The 15047-nt window shown below is 28.3% G+C and overlaps 1 protein-coding gene and 1 long non-coding RNA gene across 3 annotated transcripts in view; one reads left to right on the plus strand and one right to left on the minus strand.

Moving 5' to 3' along the window:
• LOC123264388 (netrin-3-like) overlaps positions 1 to 15047 on the plus strand; it is a 228927-nt gene that overhangs the window by 15758 nt on the left and 198122 nt on the right. The gene's annotated exons all lie outside the window — the stretch shown is intronic.
• Positions 730 to 2099, minus strand: LOC123264406. Of its 2 annotated transcripts, none has more exons than XR_006509331.1 (3): positions 1977 to 2099; positions 1057 to 1181; positions 730 to 898 (listed from the first exon to the last, which is right to left on the minus strand). It is a non-coding gene; the product is annotated as an uncharacterized LOC123264406 (long non-coding RNA). The 2 variants fall into 2 exon arrangements; XR_006509332.1 differs by lacking the exon at positions 1977 to 2099 and adding an exon at positions 1855 to 1873.

Genomic DNA, 15047 nt, shown 5'->3' on the forward strand with positions numbered 1-15047 from the left:
TATTTTACATTATTAAAAACGATCCGAGAAGAAATGACGAAGTTATGTCAAAAAAACACTTTTTTCGGTTTTCTTTCGTTCACGATATCTCTCGAACGAATCAACCGATTTTTACCGGATTAGCGACGATCGGCGTGGTTTTTCAAGCTTGAGGGCGGATAAGTTTTTGAAGTTGATCGATAGAGCCGTTTAAAAGATATTCCAAAAAAACCACTTTCAAAAATGATTTTTTTCTTATTTTTTTTGAGATTTTTCAAAATTTCTCAAAATCTATCGGTTCAAATTTTCAGGAAATCTAAGTTTGAGGGAACTCTTTAGAACGCCGTTTAGTACGTTCCGATCGGTTCAGTCGTTCAAAAGTTATAAGCGAGTCACATAGTCACACACACACACAGACATAGTGGCAACCTCGCGGGGATAGTCAGAGAAGCTTCCTGTGACCTTCAAACGTCGAGATCTGATGAAAACTCGATTTTTGCAAAACTGGGTGAAAACAATAACTTCCCGATTTTTGAAAATCTTCGATTTTCTTAGCGGGAAGTTAAAAATGCAGGATCAATCATTTTTTTATACAGCTTAGAAAGTATTTAACTTTCTTTCGAGTAACATTTTCATAATTTAATTCTGATTTTTAATTATTTTCGGAATAATGTGAGCAGTTAAAATTAATTTTTATCGATTATAAAATTTTTTGATTTTTGATCTAAAAAAAAAAACAAAAATTATCGTCTCAAACAAATTTTATTGATTTATTTTGGTTGTACATAACTTGGAATATTTTTGAATATCCAATAATACTAACTACTTTTTAAAGTAATTACACAGTTACAAAGCACAATTTATATTCTCCAATTGATTTGCACGTGAGATCATCACAGCAGTCGTCATCATTTGTACACTAAAGAAAACAAATGATTTAATTAATTATTGGGCTTAAGCTTAAAGTTTTATTCAATTTTCATGCTTTTATAAAATTTTTATCTCTCGGAAAAAAAAATATGGACAGAGAGACACTAAAAAATACTAAAAAGAGAAATAATATTAAACAATGCATACCTGTTCCGTATCTGTTTGATTCAAACAGCCCATAACAGTTGAAGAAATTAAAATGTTCGCCAAAACGGCAAACAAAACAATCATCATGAAGAGCTTTGACATTTTTTTTTATTGAAAATTCAAATCTAAAATCAATTTTGAAGAAAGAATAATTAAAAAATTGAAGACTGGGCCCATAACCTTAAGGTTGTTTAATTTGAAGGCATAGTTAAAAGCTAAATAATGTTTATATAAATTTATGGTACATAATTGTACTTCTCATTAATTTCTTCATTAATTTTTTTAACTATTTAAATTTATTCACAAAAAAAAACTAGTGAAAAAATAAAATAGAACTAAATTTTGCAACAACAATCAACACGAAGTGCTTTGACATATTTTATAGAAAATTCAAATCTAAAATCAATTTTACAGAAAGAATAATTAATAAATTGAAGACTGGGCCCATAACCTTAAGGTTTAATTTAAAGGCATAGTTAACAGCTAAATAATGTCTATATAAATTTATGGTACATAATTGTACTTCTCATTAATTTCTTCATGAATTTTTTTAACTATTTAAATTTATTCACATAAAAAAACTAATGAAAAGATCAAATAGAACTGAATTTTGCCAAAACAATCAACATGAAGTGCTTTGATATATTTTATAGAAAATTCAAATCTAAAATCAATTTTAAAAAAAGAATAATTAATAAATTGAAGACTGGGCCCATAACCTTAAGGTTGTTTAATTTAAAGACACAATTAATAACTAAATAATATTAATATAAATTTACGGTGCATAATTTTACTTACTATATTCTCTTTATTGATTTCGTCATTAATTTTTTAAATTTATTAAAATCAAAAGATGAAATAATAAAATAGGACCGAATTTTTTGACGAAAAGATTTTTGAAAAGTTTATAAAGTACTCACATATTTCTTTATAAATAAAGAACGAGAAATTATTGCGAACAATGTCAAAAATGTTACTTATAAAATTATTTTTGCAGTGAACGGTCAAAGGTATTACTTGTTTTACCACGAGTAAAATTAATAAATTTTCATTAACATTACTTGTATAGTTATCATTTTATCTACATAATTGAACTGGCGATAAATAAAATTACGCTTTAACATCGCAATTATAAAAAATAATTGTTATAACAAGTTAAATAACCACCTTGAATATTTTGTATTGTAATAAAGCAGTCGTCTAATTTATATTATCCATTTATTGGAAGGAAATTTTTTTTTTTATAATTTAAAAGGTTTGTTAAATTAAGCATAATAGTGATAAAAAAAAAATTAAAAATGAACGACGCGCTTGAATGAAATTGCAGTTTGAAAATTAAAAAAAAAATTTATTTCTATCGATTGGAAAATTTTTTATTTTAGAGCTAAAAAAAAAACAAAAATTATCCTCTTAGAAATTTTATTGATTTATTTTTGGTTTACATAGCTTGGAATATTTTACAATAGCCAGTTGTTTTAAGGAGGTCCTTTCGCCATCAATGTTAAATAAAAAATATTAGATTATGGATAAAATTAAGTTTTATCTAATAGTTAAAGTCCTTATTTATCTACTAGTGATGTTTAATTTATTTTTCACCGTGGAAATTTTTGAAAAAAAAATTTCTAAAAATGTTAGTATTTTTTCCGAGTCTTACGAAAAAGTCAGACCTTAACAACTTTCTCGAATTATGGCATTAACCACCGATTAGACGGGGTAAAAAAAACTCAAAATAAGGTTCTCGAAATATTCAGGTTTGATTTTTTGCAATAAAATATATAGGTTGCCGTGGAAATTATGGAGAAATTAAAATTATAAAATCACAGAAAATTTTTGAGTAACCTACATTTAAATGGCGTCAGAAAATTTGGCAACGTTGCGTAGCGCGCGAGCTTCAGACCATTCAATAAATTCAAATTAAACTTTAACGCACTTATGTTTTTCATACATACTTATTAATTAATTTATTGTTAACAAATTTTCATATTTCATAATTGAAAAATAAAACAATAATTAAAAAATACTAGCATTCTTGCCATGAGACATTAGAATATTATAGTTTTATGACTAAACATTTTTAATTAATTTATTTATTTACACTGACTGCAAAAACTTAAACATGGTTAAGGTTATATTGTGCAAATGAAAGTGTAAACAACCGATATATAGCGTTGCCAAATCACGGACAGGTTACTAACAGCTGATTTACAAGAGTCAAATTAATTTTTGTATTTAACTATTTTTTTTTAATTTTCAAAATTTCAACGATTAATGCCTCATATACTATTTATTTTTTAATTTTAGGAATTTTTATGGGTTTTTTATTTTAATTTATCGAATATTGACTACTACAGTTGTTGTGACTCAACTGGAGCGAAAGGACTTCCTTAATATATTAATTTTATGAACATAATTGAACTTGTGATAAAAAAAATAGAATTGCAGTGTCGTCTGGTAAAAAAGAGTTAATTGTTCGCTTTGCTAATTCCGTATTTAAAAAAAAAATATTTATCAATTAATTTGAACCAGAAAACGAATTTTTTTACAGTCTTAAAATTATTTATCTGAATTATTAAATTATAAATTTATTTATAATTGATTAAAATTTCAATGACTGGCAGGAAAATAAATGTCAATTTTATTGACATGTTAATAATAGAAAATAAAAAAGAAAAATAATGTTAAGGCGTTAAATAAATACAAGCATATTAAATTAATAAATAATAATTCCGAGGAAAAGCAATTATTCTGAAGTGAACACTAAAGGGCATTAATAGAAAATTTGCTGACGTAATAAACCCATAAAAAAGATAAAACGAGAGAATAAGAGTGAGAGTAAGAGAGCATAAAGAAGATATAGATATTCCGTGGATGATATGTAAAATAATGAAGACTATTAAGTAAAGTGGCTTTTGGCATCATACCGTGTAGATCTACGATGACGATCTTGACCTCTTTATCGTGATAACGCTACATCGTGCTCGCTATATATAGATCCGGAGATCGAGGTATAGGTATAAAAATATATTGTACGGTACGGATGCAGAGCCACAATGAGATGATGGTAATACAAGCTCGAGGGCTGCCTTTGTACGTGTTGTGGAAGATAATTGATCCCTCAGACAAGACAGGATCGAGACGTATGCTATATAATCTATAATATATAATATATAGAGCTATAGAGTAGTTTACATTGTATGATAGACACTTCTTCACTCTCCAACTCAAACGGTTAATTAGAATTATTATTTTAAATCCGTATCGGTTGTTATTATCCTTTTGATAATAATGAGTGATCAAGAATGAATAATTACTGCAGGAGTTGATTCACGGGTTAATTTCAGTGGGAGTAAGTAGAATAAAAGGAGGATTTATTATGTTGATGTGTGGATAGAGAGAATTTAATAGTGAAGATTGATAATTAGTTATTGTTGGAAGTATATTGAAGACACTTTGTGGAATATATCATTTAAAATTTATTAATGAGTTTATACTTATTAAATTTTTTTAATATCCCCGCAGGATAATACACAGATGGAGAAAAATTAATTCGTTCAAAATTTTAAACAATTTTATTTTTTAGCTAAAAAAAAAGAAATTTTTTCATTAAAAAAAAAAGGTAATTATGCAGAAGTGTGAAAGTATGAAAATTGAATATTTCGAAGATTTTTTTTCAAAAATTTTCAAATTATGATATTCTGGTTTTTTAACTTCCCTCTAAGAAAATTGAAAATTTTAAAAAATCGGGAAGTTATTGTTTTTACCCCGTTTTTCGAAAATCGAGTTTTCATCAGATCTCGACGTTTTGAGGTCCTAGGAAGCCTCCCTGACTATTCCCGCGAGGGTGTCAGTTTGTCTGTATGTGTGTGTGTGTGTGTGTAAAAGTATGTAAACCTCTTATAACTTTTGAACGGTTGAACGGATTTCATCGTGGTTGGTGCCATTCAGTAGGGTTTCGCCAAACTTAGATTCTCTGAAAATTTGAACCGATTCGGACTGATAGATTTTGAGGAATTTGGAGAAATCTCAAAAAAAATAGGAAAAAATTTTTTTTCAGAAGTAGTTTTTTTGGAATAACTTTCAAACGGCTCTACCGGTCGATTCCAAAAACTAATCAGCTCTCAACCTTGAAAAACCACGTCGATCGCCGCCAATCCGGTCAAAATCGGTTGATTCGTTCGAGAGATATCGCGAACGAAAGAAAACCGAAAAAAGTGATTTTTCGGAGTTACTCCGAAATTTCTAGTTTGACCAATTGAAACTTAAAAATTTTTTATGAGGCTTAAAAAACTGCGTATAATACCGCCAACCGCGTAAAAATCGGTTCATTCATTCAAAAGTTATTGCGGTTTAATAATTAAAAAAATAGTGTTCTATGAAACTTCTATCAGACTTTTGAGCTCAAAGAGCTCAAAAGCATAGAAAAGGTATTTTTTTGAGCTCGGAGAGCTCAAAGGAACACACAGATTGTATTTTTGAGTTCGAAGAGCTCAACAAAAATGGTCATGTATTAGCGGAATCAGCGGGAAGTTGCAGGGATGGCCTTTAGGGTCAACCGTTTTCCTAATTTTTTTTTCTAATTTATTCTATTTTTATCGCTCTTTAAGAAAAAAAAGTAATTCAATAAACGGAAAAAATAGCATCGTCATCATTTTATTGAAAAACATCTAAAATCGCAAATTTTTGAACTTCAAATGAAAAAAAATCATCAAAATATTCAATTTTCATATTTTTTATCATAAATCTGCCGTAAAGAAGAATTTAAAAAAAAAATTGTAAAAGATTAATTTTTTGATTCATTTCAATTTTATCTAAAATAGGTGGAGCCCCACCCGTGTAAAAAAAATCGTCTTAAAAGTGTCTTTAAATTGTCGTTTGTTTAAGATCTTAAACGTGACACAAAGCAAGAGCAGATTTTTTAAGTTTGGTTCTCGAATTTGTTATGAAAATTTATTTTTAGACATTTTTTAGACGATTTTGCGAGTTTTTAACCGCAACATTTTTGAATACGCTCTTTTCAAATTGAATTTGAAATTGTTGAAAAATTATTATCCGACAATTTTAAGACTTTTTTAAGATGCTCCATTTCAATGTTCCGGAGTTTTGTCGCTGTGAATCCATCTTAAAATAGTCTCTAAATTTTTTTTTTAAATTTTTTTTAAAGAAACTTGCAAAATCGTCTAAAAATTAATTTCCATAACAAATTCAAAAACCAAATTTTAAAAATCTGCTCTTGGAATTTTTTTTTTTTTTTTGCGTCTTAAAACAATCTTACTTTGTGTCACGTTTAAGATCCTAAAAAAACGAATATTTAAAGATACTTTTTGCATAATTACCTTTTTTCTTTTCAAATATAGAAATTTTTTTTTTAACGAAATAATTACTATAAGAAAAATAATTTTTATATCTTCAGCTAAAAAATGAAATTGATGAAAATTTTCACCGTATTAATTTTTTATTGGAACATTGCAGAAATGTTTTTTCAAAAGAAATTTTTCTAGATTCATTGTATTAAAAAAATATAATACAAATATAATCCGATTAAAAGTTCCTTAACATGTTAATTAGAATATTAAGAGAAGATTTTGAAAATATCAATAAAATTTTTTTAATATTTTGGTACAGAAAAAAAAATTAATTTTAAAGTAAATAATAAATAAAAATAAAAAAAGTCTAATCCTAACGACACATTATATATATATATATATATATATATATATATATATATATATATATATATATATATATATATATATATATATATATATATAAGATTGAGCTGGATGTATAGTACTTAATTCGCAACCCTTGTATCTGGTATCTGGTATCAAAACGTCTCGTACGCCCCTCTTGTACCCTTAATTCGACTTGGCGAACCGTGAGCGGCGCGAAGGTATCCCGAAGGCGAGTGGAAGCCGCATCTCTCCCAAATCAAAAGCCTGATACGAAGCTACCTCGGCGAGCTGTGTGCGCTGGGAAATATAAAGCACTGGTACTGCTCGAGTAGGGTAAACCTAAACCACCCTCTGAAACTGAAATCGTTTAAAATCGATAAACAGCCTGCAAACCTCTACAAGTGCATCTACATTCTACATTCTATATCACCATCCGCAAAAAACAACAGGAAGCAAAACCCAGAGAACCTTCACCTTCGCTAAGGCGAAGGGGGTTAACTTTATTCTTGTTGCTTTTGCTAAAACTAAAACTTTATCCATTTACTTAAACTTTAATTACTTTTCTTAATTCATTAGACACTTGAATTATAATTCTTCGGGTTTTAATTTATTATTTCATTCTTTTTGAACAATATAAACAAATTTAGACAGTTGTTTTTTCTTTCAATAAAAACAAATTTTTATTATTTGTTTTTTATAATTTTAAAATTTTATACGAAGTTGGCAAGGATCTAAAATTTTTTTAATTCATTGACAAAATAAATTAATATTAGAAATAATTTCTAAAAAATTTGATAATTTTTGCACGACTCATGATGCGAAGCATCAGAGAGTGCTTTACGATCGAAAAATTTTTTTCGCCTCATTTTAGCAACTATTTTTAGTATTATAGCCTTGTTAGTTCACGGAATCAAGATATTTTACATACTATTGTCGAGATAATTTAATGGAGATTAATTCCATACTTTCTAAAAATTGATTTACTGCAATAGAAACGGAAAAAAACATCTAAATAGGTCAAAAAAATTTCCTGTCCGTCATGTATGAAACCCCGGAAACAATGTAACTTGTGAAAAAATCAATTATTTGAGTTAAATTTTTTTTTTTTTTTAATTCTAATCGACGATTGTAGGTCACTGAATACCAATGGTTAATTAATTCAGTGTCGTTTAATTACAATTAATAAAAAACGAAAACTACAAGACTGTATATCTCTATATATCCATATAAAATTAACATGGATGGTGATATATCTATATCTATAGATATTATGTACATTTTATTCCACCAGGGGCGCTTGTGCAGTACCTTCCTACTACAGCTGTTTTTTCGGCAATTAATTTTGAACGACTTAAGTTTTTTTTTTTTTTTTTTTTTTTATATTTCATAATTACATGAGCATTATGAGTCGTGCACTTTTTCCAAACTTGTTTTAAAATTTTACTTAAAAAAAATTTTTTTTAATTGTTGCAAGTATTGGCGTTCTTAAAGATATAAAATCATCCCGATGTTACATTCATCAAGTGCTTTCATTTGAATACCCACATGCATTTTGATATATTTTTCATATATTCATATATAAAATACTAGCTGTTACTCGCCCGCTCAATGTAAACCAACCAAAGTCGAGAAATTTTAACGTTTTACAGAGTTTGACGTTAAATCGAGTGTCGTTATATAGAGGTTACACTGTATATGAAAAATTGATGTGGGTACTCAAATGAAAGGTCTCAAAGAGTGTAATGTCAGGATGAGCTTATATCTTTAAAAATGTCAATATTTCACAAGATACAAGGTCATTTCTTAATTATGTATCTAGAGGTAGAGCATTTTCGAATGCAGCCTATATACTTATCATCATAAATTGACTATTGGTGAGAATAATATGAAATCATGAAAAGGCATAATTCCAAGTCAAGACTTTTTCTGCCCTCCGGCCGGAAAGTGGCAACTTTCTGGCCGCTGCGCTAAGCAAAGTTGCCACATTCCGGCTACGTCGAGCAGAAAAATAGTTTACACACCTTGGCCAGTAAATAAGAAAGCCTCAGATCACATGTTTGTCAACCTCGGCTTCGCCTCGGCCAACAATTACATGTGATCTGAGACTTTTCTTATTTTACTGGCCTAGGTATGTAATATACTATTCCAACGATACCAAATTCAACCATAAAAACCCATTTTATCATATAAATACACTGGCTACAAAATTTTACTTATTCTGTCAATAATATAGATTATAAGTTAGTACCTAATTTCAGAATCACAAAATTTTTCTTAAAATAAACTTTTATTTATTTTCTACAAGAAAAAAAAATATCCGTAATTAATCGATGTTTACACTCCAAATTTTTTAATTTTAGCCTTTGTAGTACTCTAAAGAAATAATCAAACGTGAACTAATATTACACAAGTGTCTTGATAAAGATCTCGGACTAATAAAATTACCCACAGGTGTATTTTATAATTATTATTTTTCTTCACTTTTACATATTTAACATTACATATTAACATCAATAAAATTTCAAATCTTTATAGATAAAAAAATATTTAAAAATTATTCAATATAAATCATGATAAAAAATAAAAAATATCAAAATATTTATAATAAATTTAAAGTGAATAAAATAGTTGACACAGCTGATGTCGACTTTTTTACTCAATCAAAGCAATAGTTCAATGAATACACAAATGTATCATTTAAAACGAATCCTCTTGACCATAAAAGCACCCATAGTATACATATATACCTCCACTTATATAGAGTCTATTGAATGGAAATATTTTTCTACCTGGCGATCATGAATGGGCTTTAGTTTTTTTGTGAATTCGGAAAAGTGGCCGTTTTTTCATAGTTAGCCATCCCAACGTCAATTTGCTGTACGGATTGGGCATTTAGTAACACACCTTCACTTAGACGAGGATGAATATGTGTAGATATATACATATATACATATATACACATATGTCCGTATGAAAACGTATATAGCATTGAGCGGAGAGATTTTACCACCGGCTGTCCGCTTTTGGATCGACAAAAGACCGGTCATAACGACACATTGACGTTAAAGTGAATTAAACGTCGAGGGTTCAAACCATTTCCGGGTGATTGTCTTCTTTTTTTCAGATTTTTTTATTCTATTTTGGCTTCAATGTGTCGATTAGCGCGACATGCTAACGTATAAATGTCAATACTAAATGATATGTAGATAACCGGGTGAATTATTGACATTTAACGAGACCAATTTTCCAATTGATCTCTTTAAATTTAAATTGATCTGTTTAAAATTATTTAACTTTATTGCATTCCACCGAGTCATTCAACCATATGAAAAATATTATATAATACGTTGGATAAATAGAAAAAATAATAATAATAAAAATGGTAAAAAAGTTGAGGCGGAAACGATGAGGCTCGTGAACGACGAAGGCAAGCGTAGAAACCCGCGTCTCGACGAATTAAATTACATTTTAATTTCGCGGATATTTCATTCGCGTTTCGTCGCCTGACTAAGCGCCAAATATTCCGTAATTTACATTTTAAATTGGATACTTCTTGCTACTTGGGCGTCACCAGTTTTCTATCCCCTGATGGTAATGTGTACAGCCTTTCTCCCTTCCCCCCTTTTCGCGTCTAATACCCACTTTTTGCAGCTTCGATCTGTTATTATATATGATTTAGCTTTATTCTTAAACTTTTGAATAATTATACGCGTCTGCGATTACCCAAACCGAGAAAAAATTACTGTTTTTTAATGTTTACTATTGAATATTCAAAGAAATGCTTAAGTTTGTTTTTCTATCATTTTAGCTTTTTTTTAATAAAATTTTCAACTATTTAATTAAGCTAAGAATATATTTGTAAATTTAATTCTTGTAAAGAATAAATTAGTTTTTACGTTAAGAAAAATTTGATAATGTTGAAATTAGGTAATCTACATTATTATGAGAATAAGCAAAATTTTGTGGCCAGTCTATTTAAATGATAAAATGTTCTATTTCTAGATACATTATTAAGAAATTACCTTGTATCTCGTGAACTATTGACATTTTCAAAGATATAAGCTCATCCCGATGTTACACTCATCAAGACCTTTCATTTAAGTACCCACATCAATTTTTCATATATTTATGTATATTATATGTATGGATATATGAAAAATATATCAAAATGCATATGGGTACTTAAATGAAAGCTCTTGATGAGTGTAACATCGGGATGAGCTTATATCTTTAAAAATGTCAATAGTTCTCTAGATACATAATTAAGAAATGACCTTGTATCTTGAGAACTATTAACATTTTTAAAGATATAAGTTCATCCCGATGTGAAACTCATCAAGACCTTTCATTTGAGTACCCACATCTATTTTGATATATTTTATATATATATATATATATATAATATCTACAAATATATGAAAAAATTGATGTGGATACTCAAATGAAAGGTCTTGATGAGTGTGACATCGGGATGAGCTTATTTATCTTTAAAAACGTCAATAATTAAGAACCGACATTGCTATCTTGTCAACTAATGATATTTTTAAAGATATAAGCTCACCCCATCATTATACTTATCAAGACCTTTCATTTGAGTACCCACATCAATTTTTCATATATTTATATATATTATATGTATGGATATATAAAAAATATATCAAAATGCATATGGGTACTTAAATGAAAGCTCTTGATGAGTGTTACATCGGGATGAGCTTATATCTTAAAAAACGTCAATAAGTTAAAAAAGTACATTGCAATTTAACAAAAGTCATTATTTAGTAAAGCAAAATTTTAATCATTTATAGTTCACAAGTCACGGCAGTCACATACTGACTGTAAGGTTGCTAGTAATAGATTATAAAGATTTTTTTAATACGTTAATTTTTACTAGAACATTTAAAAAAACTTTTTTTATGTAAAAATTATCAACGTAAATTTTTTAGCAATTACTTTATTTTGCAAATTAAATAAAAAAATTCAACTGTTTGTCTATTTTGATAAAAAATTTTCAAATAATAATAATCTAAAAAACTGTGACTAAAAAAAAAAAAATTCATAGTCCAGTTGAATTTCTAAGGATGGATTGTTCGATTTCTGAGGAATTTAGTGATACTAGCAAGCTCTGGGTAGATCCGCAATCCTTTAAAGGAATTTACAATCTTACCTCGAAATATACATACCCAAACAAAGTAAGAGAACAAAATCAGAAAATTTTGTTCACCCTTCTGGCAATATCTATCGATATAGAAATATAAAATAAAAAATAGTTATTGAAGTTCAATAGTCTCGACTGTCGACACTTAAAAACCGTAGACTTGAATCTCGTCGACAAGCACTTATCGTATTTTCTTCTATTCCGACTCGTCCTGGTGAAATTTATCGGCTCGTCGAAAGCCAAACTCTGTTCTTCCGTGCCAAGTAGCTTTCTCATCTTCGCAAACATCTGGATCAAGAAAACATCCCTCTTATATTTATTATTATTATATAAAATAGTACAAGTTTCTGAACCTCGACCTCTCGAAGTTGATCTTGATCTTGATCAGGTCCTTTCTGGCGATTCGAATTCCGTGAATTCGCAAACAAATAACAAATAACGAACAACGAAATGACCAGACCGTATTAATGTGATTTCGAGGAAGAGCGCGACCAGACAAGAATGAAAATAAAGCAAAAATAAAAATCTGTCTGCTCTCCTTGCCTTTTATATTTAATATCATACTAGGTATTTTTTTATCCGGTTTTTTGAGGAGATCGCAGAGCCACTTGTACTTCTGTTCGGAAAACGAATCACGACCGAGGTTTTTAATTAAGTAATTATACACGCGCAGCGGGACACGCCGCGTCTCGTGTCGAACGCACATGCAGGGAACCTGTTAGCCACCAAAATAAAAATACACGTATGAATTTTATGAATAAAACAACAATTAAACCTCACAAAAGACCCTCAAAATAGGCGCTAAATTTTTAACCGCGTAATTCTACAGCAAGGTTGTTACGTGGCGGGAACAATGATGATGACTTCAAAATTTTTAGTAGCTCAAAGAAATCAAAAAAGAAAAAATTTGCGTTTTTTTAAGACCTCTGGCAGTTCTGGTTTTTGTTTTTTTGCATACCTTCTTTAGAAAGAAGCTTGTATACTTATTTTGCACCCGTTTTAGTGTCTAAAAATTAAGTTAATGATCTCATTACATTTATTAGTTATACATGCTTAGAATTTTTTTTAAATTCATTTTTTTTTTCTTAAATATGTTTATTTACTTTATTATAAATCTAATATGCTCAAAAAAAAAATTTGACTTAATAATATTTAAAAATTATTTTTTGATATTGAAAATTTTGATTTAATAGTTTCTAATAATTAATTTTTTTAATGAAAATTTTATTTTTCTATCTAAAAATAAAATACTCCAAATTTCAACAAATTAAATCTTTAGAAACAAGAGATATATATTTATGAATCAAAGAGATATTTTTTTAATACTATTAATTTTATAGAACCTTCTTAAGAACATAAAAGATAGGGAATATTTAAATTTTGAATAAAATACTGGAACGATTTTTGACCAAGTAATTATTGAATAAAAAATCATGAAACTTGGCAGGAGTATGTAAATAATCCTTCATAAATTGATTCTTTTATTTTTAAATTTAATCATTGAAAGAAAATAACAAAATGATAAATAAATAGGTAATGTTTGCGCGTAAAACTGCCTTATCTCAGGACCCATCACATATTCAAGTAAATAAACTTTACTATAAAGAAATTACTAATAAATGTACAACCAATATAATCTTTGAGGTTGATTTAATTTTTTGGTTATTTTTTATTTTAGTTTAGATTACTTATAAGACAGAATTATTCAAATGCAGCTAGGTTTGGGTAGAAAAATAATTATCAACAAAAAATTTCATTTATTATACTTTCATGTAGACCACAAGAGAGTGCCAAAAGTAAATTATCTAGTTTAATTTTTTTAAACAGTGTTTAGAGTATTTAGTTAGTCTGATAATCTTCTTCAGTGTATTTTCCATGTGTTTTAAATAAGCAAACCGATATATTCAATAGGCATTTGTTGTCACTGGTCCAGAATGAATTACCGACATCAGACTGTACTACATGTACTTAAGGTTATGGGCCTGGTCTTCTTCAATTTTTTAATCATTCTTTTTATTACGTTATTAATTATGTCATTAAGGAGGTCCTTTCGCCATCAATGTTAAATAAAAAATATTAGATTATGGATAAAATTAAGTTTTATCTAATAGTTAAAGTCCTTATTTATCTACTAGTGAAGTTTAATTTATTTTTCACCGTGGAAATTAAAAAAAAAAAAATTTCTAAAAATGTTAGTATTTTTTTCGAGTCTTACGAAAAAGTCAGACCTTAACAACTTTCTCGAATTATGGCATTAACCACCGATTAGACGGGGTAAAAAAAAACTCAAAATAAGGTTCTCGAAATATTCAGGTTTGATTTTTTGCAATAAAATATATAGGTTGCCGTGGAATTTATGGAGAAATTAAAATTATAAAATCACAGAAAATTTTTGAGTAACCTACATTTAAATGGCGTCAGAAAATTTGGCAATGTTGCGTAGCGCGCGAGCTTCAGACCATTCAATAAATTCAAACTGAACTTTAACGCACTTATGTTTTTCATACATACTTATTAATTAATTTATTGTTAACAAATTTTCATATTTCATAATTGAAAAATAAAACAATAATTAAAAAATACTAGCATTCTTGCCATGAGATATTAGAATATTATGGTTTTATGACTAAACATTTTTAATTAATTTATTTTTGCCCTCCGGGCGGAAAGTGGCAACTTTCGTCCCGCTGCGCTAAACAAAGTTGCCGCTTTCCGCCTTCGTCGAGCAAAAAAAAATAGTATACACTCCACGGGAAGTAAATAAAGAAAGCCTCAGATCACATGTTTGTCAACCTCGGCTTCGCCTCGGCCGACAATTACATGTGATCTGAGACATTTCTACTTTACTTCCCTAGGTGTAATATATTCTATAATGTGTAATATATACTATATTTACACTGACTGCAAAAACTTAAACATGGTTAAGGTTATATTGTGCAAATGAAAGTGTAAACAACCGATATATAGCGTTGCCAAATCACGGACAGGTTACTAACAGCTGATTTACAAGAGTCAACTTAATTTTTGTATTTAACTATTTTTTTTTAATTTTCAAAATTTCAACGATTAATGCCTCATATACTATTTATTTTTTAATTTTAGGAATTTTTATGGGTTTTTTATTTTAATTTATCGAATATTGACTACTACAGTTGTTGTGA

The sequence above is a fragment of the Cotesia glomerata genome, linkage group LG4 (genome assembly GCF_020080835.1).
Source record: "Cotesia glomerata isolate CgM1 linkage group LG4, MPM_Cglom_v2.3, whole genome shotgun sequence".
NCBI lineage: Eukaryota > Metazoa > Arthropoda > Insecta > Hymenoptera > Braconidae > Cotesia > Cotesia glomerata.